This window comes from Epinephelus moara, chromosome 20, assembly GCF_006386435.1.
Source record: "Epinephelus moara isolate mb chromosome 20, YSFRI_EMoa_1.0, whole genome shotgun sequence".
Classification (NCBI taxonomy): domain Eukaryota; kingdom Metazoa; phylum Chordata; class Actinopteri; order Perciformes; family Serranidae; genus Epinephelus; species Epinephelus moara.
Window position 1 is genome coordinate 3,750,346 of NC_065525.1, and position 11,183 is coordinate 3,761,528.

Below are 11,183 nucleotides of genomic sequence, written 5' to 3' on the forward strand. Positions count from 1 at the left end.
TTTGTAATTGTGATATATTTTGTCAAGGGGTGTAATGGTGATTCATAATTTTTTAAAAATCACATCCATGTGAATCTTACTCTTTTTTTAAAATGCCATTTTGCTACTGTCCCACTTTAACAAATGGGACTGTGTTATTGGCAAACTGGGACAACACATAAGGAATTTGACTTGGTATGTCGGTGCTGAACAATTAACATAAAGTTGTAAAGATAAACACACAAAATCACACTATACTTTGGGGAGTATAAAACACAAAAATGCAATTAACAATTAAATATAGCAACTAAATAGAAATATAATATATATATGTACAGTAGTTATATAAATAGAGTTATGGTGCAGTATGTGCAAAGTGTTCTTGTGTTTATTCTAACAGTTCAAGTTCTAATGTAGTGTAAGTTTAAGAGTTGATGTTCGTAGTTTGCATTTTATCATTCACTGAAACATCAATTGTTTTCGGTTATGATTACTGTACTGCAGTTACCTTTAGGCAGTCATAGTGACATTACACATGAATTTAATAGTAGCTTAGTACTGTATGCAGTTATCTAGCTACCTATGAAGAGAACATTTCCCCATTAGGATTTCAGGAAGAGGGTAGATAGGTGATGACAGCGTTATGTTGCTGAACGAAGAGTTATTTTCTGCTTTATGCCACAAGGGGGAGTATACCATTAAGTGAGCACTTCTGTCATGTGGCAAGCCACATACATTGTAGTATTAATTATACTACCAGAAAGCTTAAATTTCACATCTATATACCTAGTATATTAGTACATTAAAGCTGTGCAGAGCCCTAACTTGCCATACATGACACTGTAGTGATATTTACGATCTGTGTTACAGGCTTCAGTACCAACAGCCTGCTCTGAGGCATGGCAGCAGCCCTTTGAAGGTCAGCTGTTAGACAGAATGAAATTCAAAAGTTTAGTAATTTAAGGTAACCCTTTTTTTTTCCCCTGTTAAATTTATTAAAATCTGTTTCACTATTTTTTTAATACTGAAATTTGCCTGTGTATGTTTAGTGCTGATTTTATATTGTGATACTTTGTGTACACTGTATTTACACTGTAAATGAGAAAGTTGTGGAAATGAATCAGTGTTTTTTCTAACGTTTAAACATGAAGGAGAAAAAATGTTAGCCATTTATTAAATATTTTGCAGAGATTGTCAATGATAATATCACCACATTTACCTGTGTGCGTCGTGTAACATTAGCAAGACATTTTGAAGTCATTCATTCATTCATTCATCTTCTAACCGCTTCATCCTCTTGAGGGTCGCGGGGGGGCTGGAGCCTATCCCAGCTGACATCGGGCGAGAGGCAGGGTACACCCTGGACAGGTCGCCAGACTATCGCAGGGCTGACACATAGAGACAAACAACCATTCACACTCACATTCACACCTATGGACAATTTAGAGTTATCAATTAACCTAGTCCCCAATCTGCATGTCTTTGGACTGTGGGAGGAAGCCGGAGTGCCCGGAGAGAACCCACGCAGACACGGGGAGAACATGCAAACTCCGCACAGAAGGGCTCCCACACCCGGGATCGAACCGGCAACCCTCTCGCTGTGAGGCGACAGTGCTAACCACCACACCACCGTGCCGCCCTTATTTTGAAGTCATATAATACTTAATTCAATACATTCTACACATTTCTCCTGGACATCTTGTCAGGCTCACAAACCTTGTATATCAGCAGTTCAGTGACAAAAATCCCCATTCCTGCTTAAATTTGCATTTGTAGTATAATCTGATGTCTCAGGAAGAAAAATACATTAAGGTGATGTAATACACTTTTCCTGGAATGTTTAATTTTTTTATGATTTATTGTCTTTCCCCATGACAGAGCCTTTAACAAAGACGTATGAACTAACCAAACCCTGTTTTTTTTCTCCTTGTCTTTAGGTCCTTACTGACCCAGATGTTGACAGGGAGGGGGCAGTAATGACCCATGATAGTAGAGAGAGTGGAGTTATGTTCCCTGAATTTGAGTCAAAGTTATGCAGGACAAGAAGACAGCACTTTGGTCTCTGGCAACCCCATATCACCTTTGGATTCACATGGCCACAGTCTGTACTTGGAGATGCTGCAATTGCAGCAGATAACATAAACTGCTTTCTACACTGCACAGTACTGTAGTACCAGTCATGGTAACATCAATGTTAAAATGTAAAGCCTAAAATGGTCTATGTTTATATGCACAGAAAACAAAGATTACATTAGTATTACAGTAATCCAGTTATTGCCTATTTTGCATATTCATGTGAAACTGGAGTTTGACTGGAGTTCTTATAAGAAAATTAGCAGAATACTCCTTTAATCTGAAGCCTTCAAAACACACACACACACACACACACACACACACACACACACACACACAAATGTATCAATCTGCCAAAGCCTCTTGGTGTTTGAACAATATGCAATTACTTTTAAGAATTCAGAAATTAATTATTATTCATCTCCCCAGAAATGAGGAGTGTTTATGAAATGTGGATAAAAAAATCTTAGTTAGTTAGTTAGTAATAATTCATGTTATAAGCACATGAACAACAGTTATGTACAGTATATACTTGCTTACAGTGCCTTGTGTTTCATGCAGGTAGAATGAATATTTTTTATTTAAATTCAGTTTTTACACAGGATACTGTGCTTGTACGGGCCAACTTGTGTTTACATACCCATCTCCATGCAGTTAACCCTCGTCAGGCACAGCATGATGAGTTAATGTACAGTTTACATTTCATTTTCTGGACAAAACTGAATATTTTTTTTCATGTCTGCTGTGCATTCAACCCTTTGCATGCATACTTTTATGATCCATACCTGTATAGAAAGATACCTCACATAGGGTTCATGTTAATATTTTTCATAATCCTACAGGTTGCTTTTTTCTTTATTTTCTTTTTTCACCTCACCTATGTAAAGTTGTTATTTTATCCCTTCCAATGTGTGTGTACAGTGTGACACTGTAATTTACCTACAGACACTTGACAGCCTGTAATCAACCTAGGAGTTGGCTCAACATTCAAAAATATCTTTAAGCACATTTTCACAGACAGTATACCTCCAATTTATTTCTGCCTTCAACCCATCCAGCATGAAATATGACATTCTGACATTTTCGAATGCAGTAAAACTAACTCCCTCATTTTAACAGTCTTTACAATAAGTTACACTGGTCGGACCTTACATCACACTGTCTACAGTCAGTTATGATTAAAGTAATGAAACCATGATCAAACTGGATGTCTACTTGTTATGGTGTTTGCCAGTCACTTTGTAAGTATTAGTATTAAGTCTGCAATAATGGGGATTTCACAAGTAGTTTTCCTGTGTTCTTTTTTCTGATGATAGGTGTCAAAGTAATTTCACTTCATGGGCGACATACTGCCCAATTTGATCAGATGTTGGGCAGTCTGGTCAATCCATTGAATATTAACCAATAAATAACACATTCCAATTTGTTCCCTTTCTTTTAGTGTCAAGAAAAAAAAAATAGCCTACATTCTTAAAGTATTAGCCATTTATGAACCATCCATTTACAATAAAAGATATAAAAAAAAGCCTGACAAGTTGACAATGTGAGACTTTCATTTAAATTGGAATTACTTTTCTGCAATTTTCACAAAACAATCTCAGTCCATGGGCTGGGCTACAGAAGTACATGTATCACAGCTATTATGAAAACATGCATGTTTGTATGTCTGTAAGTTTCTTGACGTGACTGTATAAGCATAATACATTTCATGTACAGCACAGCAGTAAAGCCCTCGGAGGCAAATTATAATTTATGAATATGTTTTCTATGAATTGATTTAACAAAATAACATAAGAAACATACATGTCAAGTAACAGGATAAATGTTTATTCAACATTATTATATTGACACAATGAATTGAACATATGGGAATCAGGGCACACATACTCTCCCTCTCTCTTCATTCATACATTATTGCATTGTGACAATGGGCTGTTCAGTTCATTTAAGGAAACTTATTGCCTTAAACCTTTAATGTCGCATTAACCTAAAATAAACACTCAAGTCTGACACAACTTAAACAGATTATTTTGTTGAATTCTGAACACTTGCATCTGACTACATAACATTTCAGTAAGTGGCCTTGTTAGGCCTGGGTATCTGAGGCTTCAGCCCCGAGTGTTTTATGAATAGCCTCGGATCTATATAGGCTGAATTAGTGGCGCAAAGTGGTTACGATGGGCCCCAGCGCACGCTATTATGAAGCCACTCTGAAGCAAAGAACACATCCCTCAATGGCTTAAATCTGCAGCAAACAGCATTAGACAGGCCAAAAAACACACACACAGGCTTAAACATGCAGTCCACTCTGCCACTCTGCAACGCATTTCGAGTCAAACTCTTCTTCAGGCAGAAATAGTTGATTTACAAAATAGCTTATTTATAGTTAGAAAATAAGCATATCATTTTGTTATTGATGCTATTGACTATTTTACCAAAAAATAAACATATATTTATATATATATAAAGTAGGAAAACACCAATTATTAAAAAAACCCTGGGTCTAATAAGGTGTCTCTCCATTCATGTATGAAAGCTTAAAAAATGTATATATTGTAGATCAAAAATGCAAGTTTTGGGTCCTCTGTGTCATTCAAAGCATTTGATGTCATAAGCAGTAATTACTTTCATGTTGCAGCTGGTAGAGGTGGAGCTCATTTTAAATGCTTTTAATACTGCTTTGTAAATATACATCATCATTTATTAGCTGATTATGTTGTATTTTTAATCTAACTTTAAAGCAGACAAATGTAGTGAAGTAAAAAGTAGCCTACAATGTTTCTCGCTGAGATGTGGGGAAGTATAAAGTAGCACAAAATGGAAATACTCAAGCACAAGGGCCTCAAAATTCTATCTTTATCTGCTATCAGAAGAAGTTTTAATGAAATGTATTCTGTTTCTACTCAATACTGATTACTAACAACTATTAATATATTTAACATCACAATGCATAATTAATTTGGAAAATATAATTGACAAATTGTTTTTTAAGGATTAATAAGATGCCAGAGTGCATAAAAGAGCATAAAAATAGAGCTTATCTATCCAGAAAATTTGTGAAGAGGATTTCCCTGGACCCAACTACAGAGATCCGAGCTACTTAACTCCCCGATGTCCTGAAATCCTTGAAACGCCCCTGATTTCAATATTCAAACATTCACATCAGTGCCAGACCAAGCCCTGAATGTAAAAAAAATAGTTTTTCCAATTTCCCCCCACTGCTTTTCACCCTAGGCTGCTGCCTATGTCGCCTCTCGGAAGATCTGCCACTGATTCACAGCTCTCAAAAAGATAGTTAACTCTTCTCCACTTATTTTTTAACCTATTAATAAAGATTTAAGGGAAAAAAGCCCCATAAAAGTAAAAAAAAAAAAAACTTTAACGGGGGAGAAAATGGTAGAAACCTCAGGAAGAGCAACTGAGGAGGGATCCCCTTCCAGGACGGACAGACGTGCAATAGATGTCGTACAGAACAGATCAACATAATAAATTAACAGTAATCCATATGACACAATGAGACAGAAAGAGAGACAGAGAGAGATGCAGGACAGACAGTAATGATAATAGTTTACAACAACATTAATTAAAGTAATAATATTATAATAATAATTCTGGCTCTTGTGGTACAATATGTTGAAATTATATATTAATATCTGATAGTATACATATGTGACAATAATCATATGTGTATAATAACAGTAGAAGTATGACTAATGACAACAGCAGCAGCAGGAGGCATCAGGCAGGGCCACAGCAGCAGCACAACCACACACGTCACACTATCCAGGCACCGCTGCGATATAAGTTAACCTGCGAGACAGTAGAGCACAAAGGCTCCGGAGAAGAAGCCAAGTTAGTGACATGCAGTACAGCCGAGTTAGCGAGATGCAGTTACAGGACATGAGTGTTAGCAAGGGAGAGAGAGAGAGAGAAGGAGAGAAGGTGCTCGGTGTATTATAGGAGGTCCTCCGGCAGACTTGCCTAAGTCAGCCTAACTAGGGGCTGGTACAAGGCAAGCCTGAGCCAGCCCTAACTATAAGCTTTATCAAAAAGGAAAGTTTTAAGTCTAGTCTTAAATGTGGAGACGGTGTCTGCCTCCCGGACCGCAACGGGAAGATGATTCCACAGGAAAGGAGCCTGATAGCTGAAGGCTCTGGCTCCTGATCTACTTTTGGAGACTTTAGGGACCATGAGTAACCCTACATTTTCAGAGTGCAGTGTTCTGGTGGGATAATATGGCACTATGAGCTCTCTAAGATATGATGGAGCCTGACCATTTAAAGCTTTGTAAGTTAACAGTAGGATTTTGAATTCAATTCTGGATTTTACAGGGAGCCAGTGCAGAGAAGCTAAACCAGGAGAAATATGATCTTGTTTCTTAGTTCCTGTTAGTACATGTGCCGCTGCATTCTGAATTAGCTGGACAGTTTTTAAAGACTTATTACAGCTACCTGATGATAGGGAATTACAGTAATCCAGCTTTGAAACAAAAGCATGGACCAACTTTTCTGCATCTTTTCGGGTCAGGATAGGCCTAATTTTTGCAATATTACGCAGATGAAAAAACGCAGTCCATGAGGTTTGTTTTAAATGAGAATTAAAAGACAAATGTTAGTCAAATATTACTCCAAGGTTTCTTTCGGTAGTGCTAGAGGCCAGAGCAATGCCATCTAGAGAAACTATGTCATCAGATAAAGAGTCTCTGAGTTGTTTGGGGCCAAGAACAATAACTTCAGTTTTGTCTGAATTTAACATCAGGAAATTGGTGCTCATCCAGGTTTTTATGTCTTTAAGGGAATTATGAAGTTTAGTTAATTGATCAGTTTCTTCTGGCTTTATCGATAAATACAACTGAGTATCATCCGCATAACAATGGAAATTTATAGAGTGATTTCTAATGATGTTACCTAAAGGAAGCATATATAGAGTGAATAGGATTGGTCTGAGCACAAAACCTTGTGGAACTCCAAAACAAACTTTAGTTCGTAGAGATGATTCATCATTAACATGAACAAACTGAAAATGATCAGATAAATAAGATTTAAACCAGCTTAGTGTAAAACCTTTAAGGCCAATTAAATGTTCCAGTCTCTGTAGCAGAATTTGATGGTCAATTGTGTCAAATGCTGCACTAAGATCTAATAAAACAAGTACAGAGACAAGTCCTTTGTCTGAAGCAATCAGAAGATCATTTGTAATTTTAACTAGTGCTGTCTCAGTGCTATGATGCACTCTAAATCCTGACTGAAATTCCTCAAATAAATTATTATCATGGAGAAAATCACACAGCTGGTCTGCGACTACTTTCTCAAGGAAATTTGACAGAAAGGGAAGATTAGATATTGGTCTATAGTTGGCTAACACCTCTGGATCCAGGGTGGGCTTTTTTAGAAGAGGTTTAATTACAGCTACCTTAAAGGACTGTGGTACATAGCCTGTTAATAAAGATATATTGATCATGTCTAATATATGAGTGTTAACTAAAGGTAAGACTTCCTTAAGTAGCCTAGTTGGGATGGGGTCTAAGAGACACGTTGATGATTTCGATTAAGAAATCATTGAGGTCAATTGTTGAAGAGAAATCGGGGACAACCGGTCTTAGTGTGTATCTCAAAAGCAAGATTCATGTAACTAAATGGGAATGCAGTGGGTACAGGCTTTCTATGAGATGGGTCACAGAAATTAGGAGTCCCAGGGTATTTTTCCAACTGGAACAGTAGCAGAGGGGTCAGGGTGTGGTTGTACCCTGGTTTGAGGACAAAAGGAAGCTGTGGCATAGGTGCAGTGCATTTTGAACTTTCCTCTGGGACCTCAGGCCCTGACAGCAGTCCACAGGGTTGGATGTTGTTGCAATGCAATGTCCAAGTGGTCCCTCCTTACCTCCAACATAAACTAGTTGGTCTTGACTTGGATGAGACACTTTGACAAATGGTGAGTATATCCACCTCTGAGCAGCAACACTCTTTCCCCAGGTAGAAGAGGTAGGTCCCTTGCCATGCGGTTATATCTCTGCTGATCTCTGAACTGTTGGTGTTCTTCTTAGCCCACTGGTAGGCTTTCAGCAAGGTCCAGTGTTGTTGATGGAGCTATACTTCCAACAGCTCCCTGTGTTTTGAGGGGATGCCAGGACGATGATTAGGAAGTGGGCATGCCTCCCAAACACCACAAAGTTTGGAATCATTCCCGTACTACCATGGACAAAGTTTTTATGTGCCTGCACCAGTGCAGGGAGCTTTATGTGCCATTGGCCTTCCTCCAAGGCTCCAAGCAACCCCAAGAGGGTCACATGATCTATCCATGGAGTGGTACGAATCTTTGTCATGTGGTGTGCAGCTGGTGGACCCAAACACAGGAGACTGCAGGCAACAGGAACTCAATTAGATCTCTCTTTATTCAAGGTTCGAGCAAACTGAAGATCTCATGACAAAACAAGGATTCAAAAAGACAAGTAAAAACCAGGACTTAAATACATACTACTGGCTAGTACTAGTGACGAGGGGATAAAGTGCAGGTGAAGAAAAGGACAGAGAAGCTCAGGTGAAGGGAATAAGGTGATTGGGCATAAGAACAGGCAGGGAGCTGATTGGCTAAGTCAAACTCTGGGGCAGGGAAGGGCTAATGAGGCTGCTGCAGGGCTGGTGTGTAGATGACCGAATGCAACACAGGAACACAGGAGGGAGGAACAAAATAAACAAAATCCAAAAATCCAGAAAACACAATTTCTGGGTTTTTGCAAAAGCTAGTTTGAGCAGGTAATTTCTGTTATGCTGCTGACAAGACCTGAATCCCGATCACCACAAAGTACTGGGTCCCAATAGAAGGCAGGAGCTTATGTAGTTGAGCTGGAAGGCAACACATGATCATCAGGTTTTGGCAAAATCAGGCATTCAACCCAATTAAAAAAAAACAACAAGTAATGCTAATACAATAGTAAAGCAGTTCCTGCAATCAAATTTCTCTAGCCTGATATAAAATAATATGTCCTTGATTCATTTATTGTGTTAAGGTGGCGATACATGTATCCATTTAAGAAATATGAGGCATCTAGCTAGAAGGAAGTTTAATGACACAATACCCTTAAGATATGGGAGTGTTTTAGTCCTGGAGGAGGACCAAACATGACTAAGAGGGGTGAGTGGAATGTCCACACCTAATATGTCCCTAAAGGGTTTAAAAATATCTGTCCAGATTCAAATAAGCAGGGGCAGATCCACAACACATGGACCATTGTCAGCAGGTGATTGTCCAGAGCGGTCATATGCATCAGCTGTGCCAGTAAATAACCTTGCTAGTCTAGCTATGTTTTTCAGTATAATAAAAGCAATGTTAAAGCTCACTTAACATAAGACTGTATCTGGCACGAGAGGAGATGTAAATGGGACACGTCCCATTCCTCAGCTCTAACCCCAATCCTGCTCCCAAGCGACTTAAAGATTGTTAAGCGTTTCAGGCTTAATGGTATCTATTTCAGTGTGTACAACTGAAATTAGGCTCTTTACATTGTGGTTCAAAAAGAAAATGGAATAATTTTCAATAGGCTGGTTTGGAATTTTTGGAAATTGCTCAGGTCTGAAAATGACAGAAAAAGTCCCTTTGCTATGGTAGTTCTGATTCCCTTGTAGGAGCTGATTTGGAAGGTGACATCAGTGCATGGTGGTTTAAACAGGTGATTATGAAATACTAAGGAGTGAAGCATAGCCTATTGAGAACTCAGGTATGTGTCTCCATAGAAAGGAAGTAATAGTCTGGTATATGTTGTAAGAGGTTTAAACATTTACATAGGACAACCATTTTGATAAGGTTATTGTGCTGCCTTTAAAAAGCGTCACAGTGAGTGCTCTGTTCTTTTGGTTTTAGAAGTAGCATCAGAGTGAGTGCTCATACTTTTATTTTCAGCTCTGCTGCTCTTTGTAGTGAGTTTGGCCTGCATCTTGCTTGAGCACACACAGGTTAGGCAGACAGCCACATTCATGTTGTGCTGAGAATTTTCTGCGCTCCGGCCTTGGAGAATAGTTATTCTGTAATAATCTGTAAATTAGTAGACGTTTGTGTTTTTATTTTAAATAGCAAGTGGAAACTAATGTGATTACTTTTGTAGAACATGTGCTCCGCTAGCTAGCAACAGGCGCTGTCAGGGAACTGAGCCAAGGTGAGGTGAACCCAAAAGCGAGACACTCAAGATAATCTGAGAAGCAGTTTATTAAAGTGACCAAGTCCAAAAATCCACAGTCAACAAACAGGCAAGCAAGGTCGGTACACGTAAGGCAATAATATCTGGCAGAGGTACAAAAGGGCTAGGCTAGAGGCAAACACAGGAAGGCAAAAAAGGTCTTACACGGACAATCTGATCACAGGAAAGAATGCTGGAAACGCTGGACACAAGACAATCTGGCAACAGGACACATCAGGGAGGGTGCTTATATACACAGAGGGGTGATTAGACAATGAGACACAGGTGAGGCACAAGGGGGAGGGGACCCAGGTGAGGTTTTGGAGGGAATCAGACAAAGACAGGAAGTGAAGCCACCTGAAACGAGACACAACAGTGAGTACCAAAGCAAGACAGGAAGTGAATGAAAATAATGAAACACAAGACAGGGGAATGACAAACACAAACTTGACTAATAACTGGGAGATGCATAGCGGCTGAGAGGCCTGACAGGCGCTAGCTCTGTTCATTTATTGACTGATTGATGACTCATAGTGATGCGTTTTATGTAATGCTAATTTATGTTCTTGTTTCTGCTATGTTTTTCACTTTTACAAAAAAGAAAAAAGCAAAATAAACAAGACTGGTAGAGCACAAGAAAAGTCAAACCTTGTAGTTTTTATTGGGGGACTTTGTCTGTTAACTGGCTGTCTAGCAGGGCATAAGTACATGCGCTGCAAGGGCAGTACAGTTATTATGGCCAACTATTGAAAGGGGCAGAGTGGACCAACTGCTTTATTGTTCTTTCAATCAATCAATCAATCAATTTTATTTATAAAGCCCAATATCACAAATCACAATTTGCCTCACAGGGCTTTACAGCATACGACATCCCTCTGTCCTTATGACCCTCGCAGCGGATAAGGAAAAACTCCCCAAAAAAACCCCTTTAACGGGGAAAAAAAACGGTAGAAACCTCAGG

The 11,183-nt window shown here is 38.8% G+C and overlaps 1 pseudogene; it reads right to left on the reverse strand.

Moving 5' to 3' along the window:
* Nucleotides 1–6,081: 6,081 nt before the first annotated feature.
* On the reverse strand, nt 6,082–8,233 carry LOC126408069 (uncharacterized; annotated as a pseudogene).
* Between the last annotated feature and the right edge of the window lie 2,950 nt (nt 8,234–11,183).